Source organism: Crocodylus siamensis, chromosome 3, assembly GCF_052110815.1.
Source record: "Crocodylus siamensis isolate JL-2025a chromosome 3, ASM5211081v1, whole genome shotgun sequence".
Lineage (NCBI taxonomy): Eukaryota > Metazoa > Chordata > Crocodylia > Crocodylidae > Crocodylus > Crocodylus siamensis.
This window is the reverse complement of record NC_143397.1, coordinates 150,595,992-150,615,874: the sequence shown is the minus strand read 5'-3', so window position 1 is coordinate 150,615,874 and position 19,883 is coordinate 150,595,992. Positions and strand designations below refer to the sequence as shown.

At 45.8% G+C, this 19,883-nt stretch overlaps 1 long non-coding RNA gene and 1 pseudogene across 2 annotated transcripts in view; both read right to left on the bottom strand.

Annotated features, from left to right (window-relative positions):
* LOC149868999 (uncharacterized) overlaps positions 1-19,883 on the bottom strand; it is a 220,328-nt gene that overhangs the window by 122,912 nt on the left and 77,533 nt on the right. The window lies entirely within an intron of this gene.
* LOC149869000 (uncharacterized) lies at positions 11,794-12,450 on the bottom strand (annotated as a pseudogene).

Genomic DNA, 19,883 nt, shown 5'->3' with positions numbered 1-19,883 from the left:
AGTGTTAACACAATTTATATTCTGACTGTTTCATGTTTATTTAGGATGAAAAAAGGAAAATAATTCTCTTTTAAACACTATTCCATGAGTTTCTGTCATGAAAACATCACTTACATTCCCTCCCCACTCTAATTAGTAAAGGCCCTCACTGGGACAGCAAGGTATAGTTGATGCATATAGAACAGCATATACAATGTCTACATTTCCTATTGCTCTTCATTTCACATGCAAACCTAAGTCAGTGGTTTTTTTCTCTACCACGTAACCCAACATTTCAAATTTGCTTTACATAGATGCTCGTCTCTCTGCACTGTTTCTTAGAATGTGATTAAAGGGACGGGAAGGGAAGAGAAGGGAAGGGGTGGGTTGGGGGATGAGGGCATGGTATAATCAGAAAGGGCTAGATTGTTTCTGACAACCTTGAGATGGTCACAACACAGCACAAGAGTTCTGGGATGGACACTGCCTCAAGAGCCACATCTCCCCTCCCAGCTTCCTGGTGTGTGGGTGGCATGTATATTCTCTCCGGTCTCATACACAGAGGGATTGGGCTGTGGGCCAGTTTCCCTGCCCCCGTGTGTATGATGTGAATTTGTGGGAGTGCAAAAAGAAAGCTACTCCTGCATTTGCCTGAGAAAAAAGACTATTAACTTGCCTGGTCCTTGCATGCAATTCAGGGAGGGAAAGTTTTCTTTTACCTTATTCCCCAGTCTACCTGCACTTTGGACTAGACATTGCAGTCTAGTATTACTCTGGTAACCAAGTCTAGAAATACATTAATAAAAACCTTGCAACACTACAGAACAAAAATACTTCAATAGTACCTAAGTATATTATTTTAGTGCCCAATGGCCATGATCAGGACTGTGAGGTCTCTGGAATAGGCATCTGTTTATTATACTTCTGTTCAGTATCTATCTTACCAGCACTACAACAATACAAAAAATACAAATAAATGCACTGTACAAGCACAAAAAAGAGACAATGTGAAGGGTTTACTTCTCTAAGTAAGAAATAAGTAAGGTTTCCAAGTCCACATGTTTCCCTCATTAACAGATTGCATGAGCTGCAGCCTTGGTAGTGAAATAATCAGCTAACTAGAAGTTTATTGAAATAAAAAAACCTGAGCCAGAAACATATAAATGTTTTCAGCATTTCTCAGCAAATGGAACAACAACATAGGCCTTTTTTTTAAGTTAAATTCTAGGGCTAGACTTTCAACTGGCAAAATCCATTTGAAACCAATGGAGTTATACCCTTATACATCAGGTAAGGATCTGGCCACCGCCTTTTGCACAGGCACCTAATGTATACCTGGTTAAGCATACAAAACACTTTAAAAGTATATTATTTAGAAGCTTGGTCGGTATAGCTAGTTACAGACATTCAAAAAGCCCAAGGCAGAATCAATCTAAGTTATGCTTTTTTCTGTAAGCAGTGTCATTTAGATTGGTAAATTGAACGCGCATTTGCTTTTTGGTGGGGTGAGGGGCACAGAGGTTGCCTATCTTAGACCAGGTTCCACCATTTTTAAATCAGTCTATATATGCTGAACTTCTATTCTGTTATGGGTTTAGACTGGTTTCTGATCACTTACCACAGTAAACGTGTAACGTGTGTACTTGGCCTTCATGTCTTGTCTTGCTCTGTAGTATTCATAGATTCATAGATTATATAGAGTCAGAAGGGACCCAATGGATCATCGTGTCTGACCCCCTGACCCTGGCAGGAAAGAGGACCGAGGTCAGATGACCCCAGCCAGGTGATTGCGGTCATCAAGCCTCCTCTTGAAGACCTCCAAGTTAGGTGATAGTACCACCTCTCTTGGAAGCCCATTCCAGACTCTGGCTACCCTTACTGTAAAAAATTTCTTCCTAATGTCTTACCTATATCTATTCTCCACTAGTTTGCACCCATTATTTCTAGTTACTCCTAGGGGTGCCTTGGTAAATAGCGCATCCCCAATTCCCTGCTTCCCTCCCCTGATAAACTTATAGGCGGCTACAAGGCCACCCCTCAGCCATCTTTTGTAAAGGCTGAAGAGATCCAGATCTCTCAACCTCTCCTCGTAGGGCCTTTCGCGGAGACCACTAATCATACAAGTGGCCCTCCTCTGAACCCTCTCCAGATCCTCCATGTCCTTCTTGAAATGCAGTGCCCAAAACTGGACACAATACTCCAACTGCCGCCTAATGCTGCATAGAGGGGGAGCATTACCTCTGTTAATCTGTTGGTCATGCATCTGCCAATACATAATAAGGTGCGATTGGCTTTGTTGATGGCCTTGTTATCCTGCCGGCTCATGTTCATCTTGGAGTCAACTATGACTCCAAGATCTCTCTCAGCCTCTGAGCTGCTGAAAAGGTCATCCCCCAACTTGTAGGTGTGCTGGGGATTCCTCCTTCCTAGGTGGAGAACCTTGCATTTGTCTTTGTTGAATTGTGTCCTGTTTCATTCCGCCCATTCATCTAACCTATCCAGGTCAACCTGTATCTGCTCCCTGACTTTCAGTGTATTAACTTTGCCCCATAACTTGTTATCATCTGCGAACTTGGAGAGGGTGCTCACCACACCCTTGTCCAAATTGCTGATGAAGATATTAAATAACACCAGTCCAAGGACCAAGCCCTGTGGGACCCCACTGCCCACCTCCTTCCAGGACAAGAACAACCCATCCACCACCACTCTCTGGTGCAGTCCCTAAGCCAGTTAGCTACCCACCTAACTGTGTAGGCATCCACTCCACATCCCATTAGCTTCCTTATGAGAATAGGATGTGAAACTGTGTCAAAGGCCTTCCTAAAATCCAGGTAGATGACATCGGCCTCAGCTCCTATGGCAAGGCCGTGTATGACCTGGTCATAAAAGGCTATAAGGTTTGTCAGGCGGGATCTATCTGTAATGAACCCGTGCTGGTTTCCTTTCAGCATCGTTTCCCCTGCTGGGCCTTCACAAATGTGCTCTTTGATGATTTTTTCCAGTATTTTCCCAGGGATAGAGGTAAGACTAACTGGCCTAAAGTTACCCAGTACATCCCTTCTCCCCTTCTTAAAAATGGGCACCACATTGGCCTTTTTCCAGTCCTCAGGCACCTGGCCAGAGCACCATGAGAGCTCAAACAGCCATGCCAGTGGCTCAGCAATGACACTGGCCAATCCCTTCAGCACCCGTGGATGGAGGTTATCTGGACCAGCTGATACCCATCCAGAACCTTCCAACCTAGTGCTCTTTAACTAAGTCAGCACTAACCTTTGGTGGTCTGGTGCCTTTTGGACATCTCTCTATGCTCAAGGTGGGGGAATTGTCTTGGTCAGTATTAAGGAATACTGAAGCAAAGAACTCATTGAAGATCTCTGCCTTTTTCTGTGCATCAGCCACTCCATATTAATAAAATGTGTATGATACTAAGCATTCCATTGTGAGCTAAGCCATATTTTGAATTTATATATAAGCTTAGCATTGATAAAAATATACAATGTATTTGATAAATGGCATAAATGTCACCAAAAACACCCTAAGACAGAGGCAGGCAAAATATGGCCCACAAGCTGGATCTGGCCCACCAAGCTCTTTCATACAGCCCACAGTGCCCACCAACAAGTTGTGCTCCACCCAGCCTTTCTCCCACAAGGGTGGGAGTGAGGCACTCACATGTACACACAGCCCCAAACATACCCTATTGCCTCGTCGGTGGAAGGGCCCAGCCAGCCAGCATGCAGCTTCCATGTGGGCTGCTGCTGCAGCCCCCAGGGATTTGCTCCACTTCCCTGGTCTTCTTCTGGCTCCAGGCAGCATGTAAGGAAGCAGCAGGGGCAGAGCTGCAGCTGCGCAGGAGCTTGGAACATGGAGCATGGGACTGGAGCTGGCAGCAGCATGGAGCATGTGCCCAGGGGGGTGGCAGCAGCACAACGCTCAGGTGGGTAGTGTGTGGGCATGAGGGAGGGTGGGGGTTGTGGGGATACCCCCCCAACCAGAACTGCACATTGCAGCAAGGGGCACAACCTCCACCAGACAGTCTGTATTGCTGGCTCTCCCTACCACTCACGCACAGCTCCTGCACTCCCACAGCATGGGAGGGAAGCACCAAGCGCTGGAGCTGGATGCCTTTCCCATTGGGGCTGCACAGCATAGGAGAGAAACCTCAGGTGTTGAAACTGGCTGCCTTCCCCACCCTGCAAGGTAAGGTGCCTAGGGCTTCTCTGCCCTGCAGCACATCCTTAGCGGGGAAGGCAGCCGACTCCAATGTCTGAGGTTTCTCTCCTATAGTGCACAGCCCTGGCAGGAAACACAGCTGGCTCTAGCACTTGGGGCTTCCCTCTCTGCTGTGTGATCTCAGGGGCTATGTGTGAGTGGCAGGGAACACCAGCAGTACATACAGCCCAGGGGAGGTTGCACCTCTCATTGCGATTTGCAGCACTGGCTGGAGCTGCATCCCACTGGGCACCTACATCCTGAGAACCCTGCCTGCTGCAGTGCCATGGAGGGAGTTGAGAAGGGGGTCCCCACACCCCCACACCCTCCCTCACACACCCACAACCTGCCTACAACCCCCCATATATACACAACTCCTAATATACCCTATGCCCCACACACACAGCCACACCCACTCACAACCTCCTAACACACATACCCACATCCTGCCACACCCCAACATACTCCCACACCCCACTATACATACACACACACCACACCACACACCCATACCCCACACCCAAACCCCACCATACACCCCCCACAATATACAAAGCTAGGATTTATTTTTGAGTTATTATGCAGTCACCTCTATATACAGTATGCAAACACAGATAATGACAAAAATATTTTTTGTAATACAATTAAAACATGTTATAGCAGGTGTTTGACTTTTAGTGTATGATTTGTTTTTTTCTGGTTCTAAAATGGCAACCCCCCTTCCCAAAAGGAGTAATTCCAGGGGACAAGGGGAGGGACTTCTGGTGGCAAAGGTCAGGGTTTAGAGGTGGGACTTCTGGTCCGAAGATGGCTACAAGGGGGCAGGGCAACTGCCAAGGGTCAGGACTACCTATGGGGCCCTCAACAGATCACCAAAACTCGCTAAGAGGCCCTCCACCTGAAATAATTACCCACCTCTGCCCTAAGAAGTCCCTGAGATCAAATAACTAACTTCAATTAACATTAACAGTTCTTCTACTTGTAGCTTAGATACCTTCTGTTTGCTGGAGAAAAAACTGAGAAAGAATGTTAAGATTTGGCCCATAAATATATTCTGGAATATCTTGCTCCTTACAACCCTTGTTAATCCCTGATCTAAGAGTGAGTTTAAGATCACAAGACTTAGCTTTAAGATTCTAGGCTTTTGAACTAGGTTAAAGTCCCCTGGATTCTCCTCATGGTGCCCAACTATTGTTGAGCACAGTATAATAGATCACTCTTGAGGAATAAGAAACAGATGTCTTGTAAGGAGCAAGATATCCCAGATAAGATTTATGGGCCACATTTTAACATCTTTTCTCAGTTCTTACTCCAGCAAACAAAAAATATCTAAGCTACAGATAGAGGAACTGTTCTTAAGCCACATTAACCAAAGTTAGTTATTTGATACCAGTGATTTTTTAGAATCTTTTTGGTGATATTTATGCCATTTACTAAATAAAACAGGTATTTCTATCACTCCTAAGCATATATATAAGCTTTATATCACATAAAATAATGCAGTAATCTTAAAAATATCCTAGTTGGGGGTTTTGGGGAAATTGGCCTTGGGAGTATATCTTCAAGTCTTCATTGAATATTCCCTTCCCACTTCTTCAGATACTTCTTTTGATTATTTCCAGAAATTATCTTTACAAATTAAATGCAATTTTATAAATGTTATGGCATATTTTCTTTTGGAGTAAATAAGTGAAGCTCCTTTGACTGAATAGCTTTTAAAGCCAGAAGGGGGATCATTAGGTCATTCAGTCTGATCTCCTGTGTAACATAAGCTATAGAATACCCCTGCATTGATCTCAATATCTTGTGAAGGACTACACCATCTTTGTATGATCAGAAGCTCCTGGTTCAGTTTGTAGTAGCAAAATCTGCATTTCCCAGCTAAAATTATTTTATTAAACATTAACAAAAAAAAATAAGCAAAATATCTAAAAACTTTTTGAGGGAGTGGATGATTTGGGCCTATGTATAAAAATATTAGAAGGTAACACAGGTTCATAGATGCATGCAAAACATAACCACAGTACATCCAGTTCTTTTTCAGTAGTCGTTTTATCTAGCCATCATTTTGAGAGATGTACATGGTCCCTATATCTATAGTATCCACGTGCCTTATGCATTCTCTGTGAAGTAAGATAGCACATGAGGAATAGGTGAACATATAAGGAACAGAGACACTTACATGGGATTTTCAAAAATGCCTATGTAATAGGACTGTGCGAAACGGCACTGTTCCATTTTGACTTGCGTTTCGATATTTCGAAGGAACAGCGTTTCATTTCGAATTTTGTTTCGATTCAAAACAGCTGTTCTGTTTTGTTTCGTCAAAACAAGTTTCACTGTTTCAAAGCTGTTTCAACATTTCACCCATAGGCTATAACGGTGAAGCTTGAAACAGCCTATAACTTTGTCATTTCTGGCCTGATTTGGATGAAACATGCAGGAATAGTAGCCCCTTCTGAGGGCATGAAGCCTGCCAAGCATCAAGGAGATAAGTGGAGCAGTTTCAGGGAAACTGCACCTCGAATCTTGAAAGCAAAACTCATGTCATGTGTATGTGTTAAGCCACAGCATGATCAAAACTGCAGAGGTGGTAGCCCCTGGTGAGGCCACAATGCCTGCCAAGTTTCAAGGAGATAGGTGCACGGGTTTGGGGAAAACTGTACCTCAAGCTGTGGACAAGCAAAACTTGTAACATGGGTGACACTGTGTGTGATAAGGCACAACAGGATGAAAGCTGAAGGCCTGCTAGCCCCTGCTGAAGCCATGAAGCCTGCCAGCCATCAAGGAGATAGGTGCAGGGGTTCTGGGTTCTGGGGCTCTGCACCTCTGGCTGCTGACAGACAAAACTCATGACATGGGTGCTTGTGCAACTGACTGAGCTTGAAACAAGTTGAAACAATGTCAAAATGAAACTGCCGTCAAAATTTCGCACAGCCCTACTATGTAACTGCCTGACTTCCTCCCACCTTATGCGATTTGCCCAGGGGTCACACACAGTTTAAAGGGGTGTTTTGTTTTCAAGTCTCTATTTGTTTTCAGGTTTCCAGTGTGCAATACATGTAAGAGCTCTCAACATAGAACTTCTCTTGACTGACTTTATAAAGCACCCCAAAAAACAGTATTTATTTAGCCAGAATCATTTATACAAGCTTCACTGCTCTGTTTCTGCATATATTTGTGTAAAGCTCTCTACATTAGCAACGTAGCAACAAACATCATAATTACTGCAGAATTAAGCACAGTGAGTACAGAACAATGAGGCAATAATGTTTATGAACAGAAAATGCTAGGTTGTAGCAGACTGATATATTTACACCTGTTCACTAAAATGTCACATTTACATATATCTATTTTTTAATTATATTTATTGTACAGTAGTTTTCAGGGTAGTTTACACTGCATGGATCTAGAGTAATGGCTAAGTGCTTTAAATATAAATGGAAAGAATAAATTGAATAACTGAAGTGTGATTTTTTGATGGGGGGTAAAATGAATAATAGTTTCTCTCTATAATAAGCATTATCTTCACAATTTCAGAATTTTGATAAAAGGAGCCTGTCTTACCTAATGAGCATTAAAGCTCTATGAACTGGCTTGCTAGAGCTCATTAGACTTAGTCCCACATTCAAGTCCTGGGTTCACATCCTGGCTTCATAGACCTCAGTTGCAAAACTCCCTACCAATGAGACAAGCATTACATCAAAAAGATTAAAGACTTGGGCTTGACTCTAAATTAGCACACAATTTCACATAGCCATTTGCAAAGCAGTTGTGCAAGTTAAGTATAAAATGCTTCTACTCTAAAGGGGCATGTTCACATATGCATTTGATCTGAGATCAGTTAACTTGCAAGTAAACTACCTGTGAGTAAATGCTCCCAGGCAGACATCTACATTTGCAGGAACATGGCAGCAGATTTGCTGCTCTTAGCACCAAACTGCTGCCACTTCCTGTGGCCCCGCAATGGGCCCCTGCCACCACTGGGGGGAGCTCCAGGCTCCAGCTGCAGCTGCAGCTGCCAGAAGCCAGCCCTCTTGAAAAGGCAGCCCCATTTTTACTCCCTGGCCAGCCACTTCCCTGGTCAGAAGCAGTGTGCCCAGTGCAGGGACAAGCATGCAGCAGCTCTCTCCTTGCTGCCTCTGCCTCCCTGCACTGGACCTACTCCAGTTCCTGCCCTGACAGTGATAACCAGCATTCCAGGCTCCTGCCGGCCATGCACTGGCCCTAGTGGCCCACCGTATTGACCACCAGCTGGCCCATAGCTGTCTGGGACCTCCTGGCTCCCCCAAGTATAGCAACCACCTGTCCAGCCACAGCTCACCATCCCATAGCTGCTGCCACTGCACACCTACCACCTGAACCCCATCCAGCTGGCAAGACCGTGGCAGGGATGCCAATGATGGGCTGCTGGATATAACTGCTGGGGTCACTTTCACCCTCCTGGGCCTCCAGTCCTGCTGCCTCTGGGCTCCCCAGGCCAGCCAGGACTGGTGGCTGCACATCATCCAGCAGACCTGGGATGATAAGCAGTGCCTGGAGGCATTCCCAGGACACCTTCTAGGACTTCCTGGGGCAGCTCCAGCCACACCTGGAGTGGTAGGACACCACCGTGCAGCTGTGCCTCCCCACAGACACCTATCTGGCCCTCACCCTTATAAAACTAGCCATCTCGGCCAGCCCCTAGTACATCGGCCATCTCTTTGGTGTGGGCATGGCCACTGCCAGGATGTCACTCCTGGAAGTGTGCAACACCCTCCAGAGCATGCTGGGGCACACAGTGTTCCATGTGCACAACCCTCTTGCGGGGTGGCAGCATTCCATGCCTTGGGATTCCCCCAGTGCATCAGAAACCTGAATGAGACCCAAATCCCCATCACCTGCCAGCTCCATGGTGACTGGCCCTACTGTAGCCAGAGGGGCTTTCACTCTATGGTGCTCCAGGCTATTGTGGACCACCACAGGCCTTCAGGCACATGAGTGCCAGCTGGGTGGGCAGTGCCCATGACTCCCATGTGTTTTGGAACTCCGCCCTGCCAGCACTCATGCAGAGTGGCTGCTTTGGGCCAGGGGTGCCGGACCTGCAGGTGGGCACCATGGTGGTCCCACCCCTCCTCACTGGGGACCCCACCTACACACTCCTGCCCTGGCTCTTTCAGCCCTACACTGGCCAGCTGGACCCCTGCCAGTGCCACTTTAATCACACACCCTGGTGCAGTGTACCTTCACCTGCCTCAAGGGATGCTGGCACACCCTCACCACCTGCCTCGAGTTCACCAAGGACAACTTCCCCCAGGTCATCATTACAGCCTGCAAGCTGCATAAGGCTGTAATGCAAGGCCTGGGGGGGAGAAGACATGGCAGGCAGAGGCCACCTAGCAGCAGGAGCGCTACCTATGGTGGCAGCAATAGCAACAGTGGCGGGCCACCCTCAACAAGGCTACAAGTGAGCCACCCACCTTCCCCCTGGGGCCAGAGCACCAGGTGCAAGAGGCACTGGCTGACCACCTTCTCCTGCACTCCCCACTGTAGCCTACCTGGCCCACCACCCGTGAGCCCTTCAAACCTCCCACCCACTCCCAGCACCAGATTCACTGCAGACATGTCTCAGAAGAACAAATTTTTATTCCCCTCACATCAAACAAACCCACCTCCCTCCTGCCTGCCTTCCCAACAAACAGGGCTCCCCTTCCCTCCAACAACAAAGCCCCTCCACCATCCACCCCACCCAACAATAAACCACCCTCTTCCCTGTGCAAACTATTTACAAAGTGCTTTGTGTGCTGTCCCACAGTCAAAGGCCATGGGGTGGGAGCACCTAGGGAGCAGGCAGCCAGCCCCTAGCCTCTGGCTGTTCCCACACAGATGTGTATGCTGCAGTGAGCCCAGCAGAGGGGGAGCTCCCCCAGGGATGATGGTGGCCAGTGGTCCACCTATGTGGATGACTCCCTCTGGTAGCTGGTGTCCAGGGCCAGCGTACAGTCCTGCCCCCACTGCAGGCAGCTCTGTCTCCACATCCACATGGATCCAGGCAAGCAGGGGGCCTGGGTGGTTGGGAACCCAAGGTGGGGTCTAGGGCAGGGGCTCCTGGCTGATGCAGGTGGCACAAGACCTCCTCCCACACTAGTGGGGGGGCTGCTGCTGTGTGGGGGATGGCTGCCAAGGGCCAAGTGCTACAAAGGTCATCACCAGGGACAGAATGGTGTCCAGCACCTGGCAGCCATTGCCCATGGTATACACTGCCATGGCCAGGACTACAGTCTGTTCCCACAGGGCCTCCACCCACTCATTCTCCAGGTCCAGGAGCTGCACCCAGAACTCCCAGTCCACTTCATCCCACATGTCCTCATGGGCCATGAACTCCACCCACCAGGCATGTGTGTCCACAAGCTGGTCCTCTGACACCGTCACCGGCTAGTCCAGGAGGATGGGAAAGTCCTGGGTCCACCTCTGGCAGAGCCGGTGCATCTAAAGGACCCCCAGCTATGGGTGGTAGCAACCCTGAGCCCTCATCCCAGCTGCCAACGGTGGCCTCTCCCCCATGTGCAGTTGCAGGACCTGCAGAGCCATGATAAAAAGCTGTTTGTGACAGTTTGCAATATTTCTCCAATAAGATGCTCTGTACTAGAGGCCATATGCTGCCTGGCCTCAGTTTGGGGGTTGGGCATACACGGGTGCCCAGATTCATGGTAAATCAGCTGGGCAAGCCTGGACCCAGGCAGCTGCCAGCCAATCCCCCATCCCCACTCACGCCCCAGGGGTAGGCTAGCTGCTGGGTGCTGGCTGCCTCTCCCACCCAGGGCAGAACAGGCCAGGCACCTGGCAGCACTTGCTGCTGTGGCTCCAGAACCCATTGCCCTCTCCCTCCTACTGCAGGCCAGCCACTCTCCTGTGTTGTTGCCAAGCCCATGGCACCCAGGCTCAGTTGGTTCAGGGTTCCTGGATGACTGGGATGCAGAGCTGCCCATGCTTCTGCTTTCCCTGCAAGGAGCCTCTCTGGGCAGGTGCCCAGGGCCAGTACTTAAACCTCAATTGTGCCCCTGCTGCACATGCCACAGGCAGTGCATGAGGAGCTGTTTGCATGGACTGAAAAGTGCATGACCCACTAGCCCCTGCTGGTGCTGATGGCCATGGTGACCCAGGTGCACCTGCACACCTGGAATGGGACCCTGAGCTTTGATGGTGTGGGGGACAAGCCCAGGCTGCCCTGCAATCTCACAGGAGAGCTACCTGTGGCTATGGTACACGTCTCTCCCCCGCCCCCCCCCCAGCTGAGGAAGACATCACCGCTGGCATTGACACATTCCTTGGTATGTAAGAGGCCCATGCCTGCCTAGTCATGGGGGCATGGGCTGCTCAATAAAGTTTTGCACTGTTTCCCACCTCCCTGCATGCTGGGGGGGTAGGGCAAACCTGGTGCCAGGGGAGTGCAACTGGGCTGAGCAGGGAGGGGGTGCAGGGGTGGGGGATGAGGGCTGGTGACCAGGGCTAGGGTCAGGAGCCAGGATGAGGAGGGCCCTTCCCACAGTGTGGTCCTTACTATGTGGTTGAGGGTTGGCATGGCTGGCAGCTCTGCTCGGTTCCAGTTGGCAGCAATGGTGTTCAGCTCTGGGTGGTGTCCTCAGACAGTGGGGCATGACATGTGGGCACCCAGCCTGAGGAGAAGCTGGTCCTGCTTTTGGCCAATGGTGATGTGGCCAGCCACATATTATGGCTTGGGCTGGGGCTGAGACTGTGGAGCTGTCAGGGCAGGCACTGGCCCAGCCTCCCCAAGCTGCTAGTGGAGACTGCAGGCAGGGAGCTCAGTGGGACGGACTGCTGGAGGCCTGAGGGGCCCTTCTTCAGTGACGCATTACTGCAGGTGCCAGACCTGGGCTGAGGCTCAGGCAGGCCACCTGTGCTGCTGTACACAGCATGGCTGCATCCTGAGTCCTGGGGCACAAGGATCACTGTCAGTTACCACATAAAGGGCATGGACTTGTGGGCACTCCCCAACTGGTTGTTGTGGTCAGTGATGGCCATCCATTGTGCCCACAAGGCCTTGACCTTTATGTGGCATTACCATGCTGACTGGTTGTGCTCATGCTCCCATATCTGGCCTGACAGCCCCTCATAGACGTGGGCATTGGAGCACCCACCCCATGTGAACTGGGGCTGCATCTTTGCCTCAGCCCACAGCACCACAAATTTGCCAGTCTCCTCCTGCAACCAGTTGGGGCCCTAGGTGGCAGGTACAGGCATCAGCAATAATGAGGCCATTGGGGCTCCTGTGCTAGATCTCCAAACCTCCACATGGCTGTCCCTGTATTGCCAAGCCTGGGCAGCTGCCTGCAGCACCCAGCACAGGGGCGCAACATGGGACTGAGAGCCACATAGCAAGGCTGTGCCCCACAGTACCTGCAGGCTCCAAGCCTGCTGGGGGTGGACTGAAGGCAGTTGGAGCTGTCCCCAGTGGCCAGGAGCTGCCTGCAGCTGGGTCTGGGTGCTGACAGGCCTGGCAGGAGCCTGCAGAACCCTGCAGGCCTGGGTGGCATGGGCCTGGAAGCTTCATGGCACTGCAGTGCCAGGCAATGGCACTGGATTGCAGCCTGCCCAGAGGGACACAGGGGCCTGGAGTAGGCTCAGGCTCCCTGTGTGTGGCCAGGGCTCATAATGGGTGCAGGTTTTTAAGAGCCTGAGGCTGGGGCAGGCATGGAGGTGACCCAGCCCTGGGGCAGGAGAGGTTCCCAGGCCAGAACCCTTGGGCTAGCCCCCTAGTGGTAAGGCTGACCAGGAAGTGATTTGCTCCCAGTTGGCATCTATACGTGCGTTAATACACAGTAATTAATCACAAATAAATTTGCTACTTGCATTTACAGGTAGCAAATTTACTCACAAGTAGCATCATTTACTGTTCAGTAAGCATGTGCACGTGTAGACACATGCACTTTACTGAGCAGTACTGCACATTAAAGCATCTCATGTAGATATGCCCAGGTAGTAGTATTGTACACCCACTTTATAAAGCCATTCATATCATTGTAAAGTGCAGAGCAACACAAGAACAGACATTTTTCCATAAAAAGGGGTAGGGAAAACATACAACTGGCTGTATTTGCTACTCACTGTATCAATATTTAGATTTTGCTCACAGCAGTATGCTGATGATGTGATTTTTGTTCAGGGGAAAAGAAAGTGATTGGGGAGGGAATTTTATCCCAGACCCTGAGCACAGAGAGAATATTGGCTTCACTCTTACTGTTGGATCCTGCCTAGTACGCCTACAGAATAGGAAGTCCCTGAACTTTCTTCTTTACTCATCCACCACCACAGGAAAAGCCTGGATATAATTCTAAACTTTCTGTTTACATTTGTAACAACACCGTGTACGTGCTTTACCAACTTCGGTAACGCCTGCCATGAATACATAATACCTAATATATTGAGACATTTACTTTGTCACAAAAAATCAAGAGGGGGATGTGGGGGGAGAGCTTTATTCTTATAGTTTTTTCTTCTAAAAATATGATACTGATGCATCTTTATAAGTTAAAAATCCTTTTTTTTTTAAAGCAAGGAATGAAATCAGCATTGGGGCTATTTTCATTCTAGGCCATGTTGGTGTGAACATTATCAATTGATCTAGGATTTAAGTGACCTGTCTGGAATGCTTGACAAACAAATTTTTCTCATGAATTATACATATTACTGAAAAACATACTTAATGGGAGACTGGAAAGAGGGCAGGTATTTCCATCACCTAGGGGTGAAAGCCCTGCAAATTAACAACAAGACGGTTCATTGAAGCAGGTAATGGATTGGTCTGTGAAAACAAGAAATCTTTGTGGGAATGAGTGTGATTATTCATATAGTCTGTTTGCTAATTATTGCTAGTATGAACATTATTTCCAACTGCTTTTAAGAACCTTGAAAATGATGTGACTTGTCAGCATTATAGTGAAACATTGTAGCAGACACCACACACTGAAGCAGGGGTGTATTCATTGTTTGGGAAAGTTTTTGTTAAATTGTAAAATCAAAAAATATATTGTTTCTATGGATTTCCATACCTAGGAAATATTGTGTCTTCTTAGGACAGCAGGGAGAATCTTTCAAACACTGAAGATGGTCTGAACAGCATGAATACCTAAATGTTCATGAAGCAGGGGAAATTAGTTCCTTCTGAATAGGGCACAAAAAGAAATGTTCTGGATTATGTATTTCTTCTATAGCCACTTCCCTTTTTCCTTTGTATCAGTTAAAAAGTCTGGAGATTTAGATTCTAATGGCAACTTTGATATTCAATAATTCTGTTTCTTGCAAGGTTCTGTTCCTCTCAGTTTTCTTACTGTTATTTACAAAACCAAACCTAGCATCCCACTGCTATCCTGTCCTGCTTTCAGGCATTACTTTCAGCCATTCTAATAATGTGTAGGGCCCTTCTTTGAGTGTGGTCAATGATTATTCTGTTTCCAGTATTTTGAGGATTTTGCCAGAACATAAGCTAACTAGCTGCCTTTAAATTATCCAGCACCATGCTATTTTTCCATGAAACAGACTCAGCGTTACCTGGATTTAGTTGCATCCCAGACATACTTTCATAGATTCATAATTTTAAAGCCAGAAGGGGCTCTAATCCAATTCCTATACAACACCGGCCATGGAATATGACTGATGATTCCTATAAACAGCCCATATTTCTGGTTGAGCTATAGCAGTCTTGATTTAAAGACTTCAAGAAATAGAGCATCCATCACATCCTTAAAGATATGGACAAATAACAAATTATAACAAGTTAAAAGGAGACGCAGCTTTACTGCACATCAGATTCTCCATGGTATCTGACCATGTGCCTGAACTTACCCTGCAGTAAGTAAATGCTGAACCACAGTCACTTAGCCCTATCTCACTGAAAAGTATAGTACCGTAATTTAGATCTCACTTACTCTGAGGTAAGGGCAGGCACACTGACAGTTACCACAGAGCAGGTGCTGCACAGTAAGTGCTTGCCCCCTTTAAACATGGTATAATTGTAGTTTGTCCATACTCTAAGTAAGTTGATTAATATCCATCACAAAAATCTGCCTCTTATTTCTGGTCTGAATGTGTCTATCTTCAGTTTCCAGCCATTGGACTTCTTCAGCACTTCTACTTCTCTAGCTGCCTTAATCCTCAAAGAGATGATTTCTAAAATGCAATTTCCTATGAGGGTCTTATAGGAAGAGTTTTACTGGCTTCCAAATTTCTGCATGTACTGCTCATTTGTTCAAAGTCACACAAAGGAAATCTCAAATTTATTTTGTCAATGGCCTTTTTATCATGGATTGCAAAACAAATGTCTGCCAGGGTTCCAGCCTGCCACTGGCCTTTTAGATCATATTGAGTATTTTCATTGTAATTCTCAGTTTGTAGTCATTCATTTACAAAGCTTACTTGATCTGGGCTAATAATCTTACAGATCATATCCTACAGGCTGTCTGCAAGAATTTTTGCCAGCAGTTTTACAAGCCCAATTAATAAGTGACAAGGGTCTAACTTCCTACAGGCTTGAAGAGCTATACATAGAATCCTGTCCCACCTTCCTCTCCTTCCTGAATATGGTAAATATTTTAAATATAAATTTATTGTGTATCTAGATCATAGCTTTATTATAGCTCTGAATCTTTTTAATGTAAATTCAGCCTTCATCTCTACCATCTGGAAGCTAATAAAGATTGGATTTTCACAGCCAAACCTTCATGTCCTTGCTTGTGTATTTTCAGCTGTCTGGAAAATATTGAAGTCTTCGGCTATCCCTCCATATGAGGATGATGTCTGCCAGGGGGGTGGGATTATTGGTGAGTTTTAAGATGGCAGAAAAAACCAATCCATGCCATAACTGAGTTGAGAGAAGAGAATTTGCTTCGGGAGGTGCATCAGCCATCCGCACATAGTGACCAGCCCAGCAGAGTTGATGTTTTATGGGTTTTGCTTCAATGCTGGTTATGTTAGCTGCAGAGAGGACGCTGGCACTGGTGTAGTGGTCTTGCCTTCTAATTCGAAGGATCTTCCTGAGGCAATGCTGATGAAGCCATTCCAGGCACTTAAGATGGCTTCAATATGTCACTCACGTCTCACACCCGTAGGGGAGCATGGGGATAACCACTGCATTGTAGACCAGGATCTAAGTTTGCATCTGCACATCTCAGTCAGTAAAGTCATAGTGAAGCAACTTTCTGAAGGATACTTTAGAAGAACAACTGTCACCATGGCTAAACCTCTCCTTTATGTGCTTGCTGTGCCAGACACCTTCCCTAATCTGGAAGCAATGGGTTAGTTGGAGATATTTGTTGCTTTTTTGGGCTGAATATATTGTATAAACCATTGACCATCACATTTTCTATGAAGGCTATGTCCAGTCTAAGAGGGAGATTAAGGCCTGTTCTCTCTCTGAAATGAGCAGAGCATCCAGGCCATTATGAAGGCAGTCAGAAGAGATATCAGAGGATCTCTTATTTCAGAGACTGATAATAGGTTGTTGAACAAGGACAGGAAAAATATTCTATTAAGGTCCCATGCAACTTGTCTCTGACAACAAGGTTGTCAACAACAAGCAGACAACCTGCCCTTAGTTTAGGTCACTGGGTCTGGTTCTTGCAATTGCACTCATCCCAAAACCAGTGACTTAAACCAAAAAGACTGGTGAAGGAGTAGAAAGGAGACCATATTAACAAAAGATGAGAAAACATCTGATCAAAATGCTGTGTGAATGTTGCATATGGTACATCCAGGCCTAGGACAAGGACAGTAAGAGAGGTATGATTTATAATCCACACAAGCTGATTTTATTTATATGCTGGACAACCATCCTCAGGAGAGACCAGAAAAATCTCTTCCTGAACCATCTGCCTTACAATGTGCCCAGCCTGGCAGACTGCTGCCACTACCACAGGCATTATTCATCCAGTGTCCAAGTAATAATTAGTCTTTTTAAAACTGAACTGTATAACATAGACCCAACCCTTTCCAATAGGTTCACTGATTTGACACTGGGTTCTGACCTTCCATGCTCACAACCACAGAAACAAAGCATAGAAAGGGATAAATAATAAAAGGAAGACTGTGCATGGTTGACAGATAACAAATTTCTGTGGTAAGGCAGAGTACATATGAACATTTTCCATCAGCAATAGGTGGTATTCCTATCTAGTCCATCTCTAATTATTAACAGATCATGCTACATCCGGGTGTGATTCACTCAGTATGTGAATTCTTATTGTTCAGTTCAAGAGTACCCAGCTAACCATCTGCATTGACCTATAACCATAGCATTTCAACATCACTTTTTAGAAAATAAATAGTTGCTAAATCCCTGAAGCAAAGGGAAATCAGAGCTGATGGACAATTCCATGAGAACTTTAGTGGTAGGGCAGATGGCAAGCATATAATTCATTATCCAAAATAAGATGGGAAGAAACATGAATTACAGTAAACTCTATATTACAAAGATTAATATAGTAAATAAGAAGATCAATTCCAGCTACAGTCTTACAGTGGGGAAAAAACATTGCATTTGATTTTTATGGGCTGATATACATCTCTTTTGTATGTAAAGATACAAAACTTTAGATATTTTATATTCCACTGCTGTCCCTCTTTGCTTCTTTTGCAGCCTTTCTCTTTTTCATTCTGCCACAATCTGTTCCTGTTTTCACCCTATTTTTCCATTGGATTTTTTAATCTCTTCTACTTTCTCCGCAATCTCTCCTTGGCAGCATACTAACTCAGCCCTACAAAGCTACAATGTCAGAGCAGGTTTGAAATTAGGCAAAATGAGTTCCCTCTTTCTTAGACTGAAATAATAAGTAATGGATTACATATGAATTTCACAGTGCTTTTACGAGTACTGTTGTTTGTCCTTCGCGGGCAAAAATGACTGCATCCAGCAGGGGGAGGGGAGGGAAGAAGAGAAAAAAGAAGTGAGAAAGAAAAAGGGAAAGAGAAAAGAGAAAAAGAGAAAGAAGGAAAAGGAGAAAAAAAGGGAAAGGGAAGAGAACAAAGGGAGGTGGAGGCTAGGTCACATGAGTATGTGGATGACTTATAAATCCAATCTTTGCTTTGAACAATCTGAATTACATGATTACAAATAGCATTGGTTTTAGAAACCTAAATCAAAACTCCACATCTCAAAATTCTTCAGTTTGGGAGGAGATGAGGGAGAGCTGAGATAGTCAAAATCTTAACCCACAATGGGGTATTGTATATAGGCCTTATTTACAATAAGCCAAACCACAACTTCAGGTCTCAGTCTCCACAGAGTTGCATTGAGACAAATCATAGCAAAATAGGGCTAGAAGGGACCAGCAGAGGTCAGCTAGTCCAATCCCTTCCTTAAGGCAGGATCATTTCTATCTAAACCATCCCAGACATTTATTTGTCTAACCTGCACTTAACAACTTCCAGTGATGGAGATTCCACATTTCTAGTAATCAGTTCCAGTGCTTAAGCATCCTCATAGTAAGAAAAGTCTTCCTAATATCCAACCTTAATTTCCCTTCTTGCAGTTTAAACCCATTACTTCTTGTCCTGTCCCCAGTGGACATAGAGAACAATTGATCACCATCCTCTTTATAACAACCCTCTTTATACTTGAGGACTGCTATCTACACCTCCACCTCCAATCTCAGTCTTTTCTTCACTAAACTAATAATTGCAATTCTTCCAACCTTTCCTCATATATCCTGTTTCCAAGACCTGTAATTAATTGTGTTGGTCTCCTCTGGACTTTCTAGAATTTTTCCACAACCTTCTTGAAGTATAGTGAACAAAACTGAACCCAGTGTTCTCACCAGTACTGAGTGGAAAGGAAAAATTGCTGAATACTATACTTGATCCCATATTTCATTTTTTCTCATACCCTCCCATTCTTTGTCTAAAACAAGCTTCTAAATCATATTTTGAATTTCAAGTCAGAAATATCTGGCAAACAATCTCTATCATTTCTGTCATGTTGAAGTATAGGCAGGAGAGGAAGCAGGGAACATAGAGATGTACATGTTGCCACAAAAAGGAGTGATAATGGTTTTTATTAGTAATAACAAAGAAGGAAGACAGAAATTCAGCAGGAGTCCCAGGGGCAACAAGATTTACAATTATCTAATTTCTCCTGAATGAGATTTGATTTCACCAGCCAATCTTCTGAGCTGTTTGGAACAATTTTTAATTTATTTAAATTAAATTTAAGTTTCCTTCAAACCTCACAGATAATCTAAACATACTTTAGACCATTCCTACATGACAAACAAACCATATCCTGCAGCAGCATGCCCAACATCTGTACATGCATGTGTTTTGATTACTGCTGAGATGGACAGTAGAGCCACTCTATATGCCTAAAGTCTTAATTCTCCACTTCATTCAAGTAGTGCTAGAATAAAGTTGAAAAAAAAAGATTGCAGAAAGACAAAAGGAATTTTCCCGATTCAGGATATGTTGCAGAGGAACAGCCTTAATTAATGGCCTCAAACTCTTTAAGGTCTTTCTGCCTCGGCATTAGATAAGCTCCTGCATCCATCGCATATCTTTCCATTTTGTTCTGCCCATGTGCAGCTATGCCTTTGATTGGGCCTCTAGTTCACTTTACACTGGAGAGAAGAGGGGGAGGGGGTAGCTGCAGAAAGAGCTAGATACATGGCCAAGATGTTTGTCAACAAAGGATTCCTCTTCACATATGG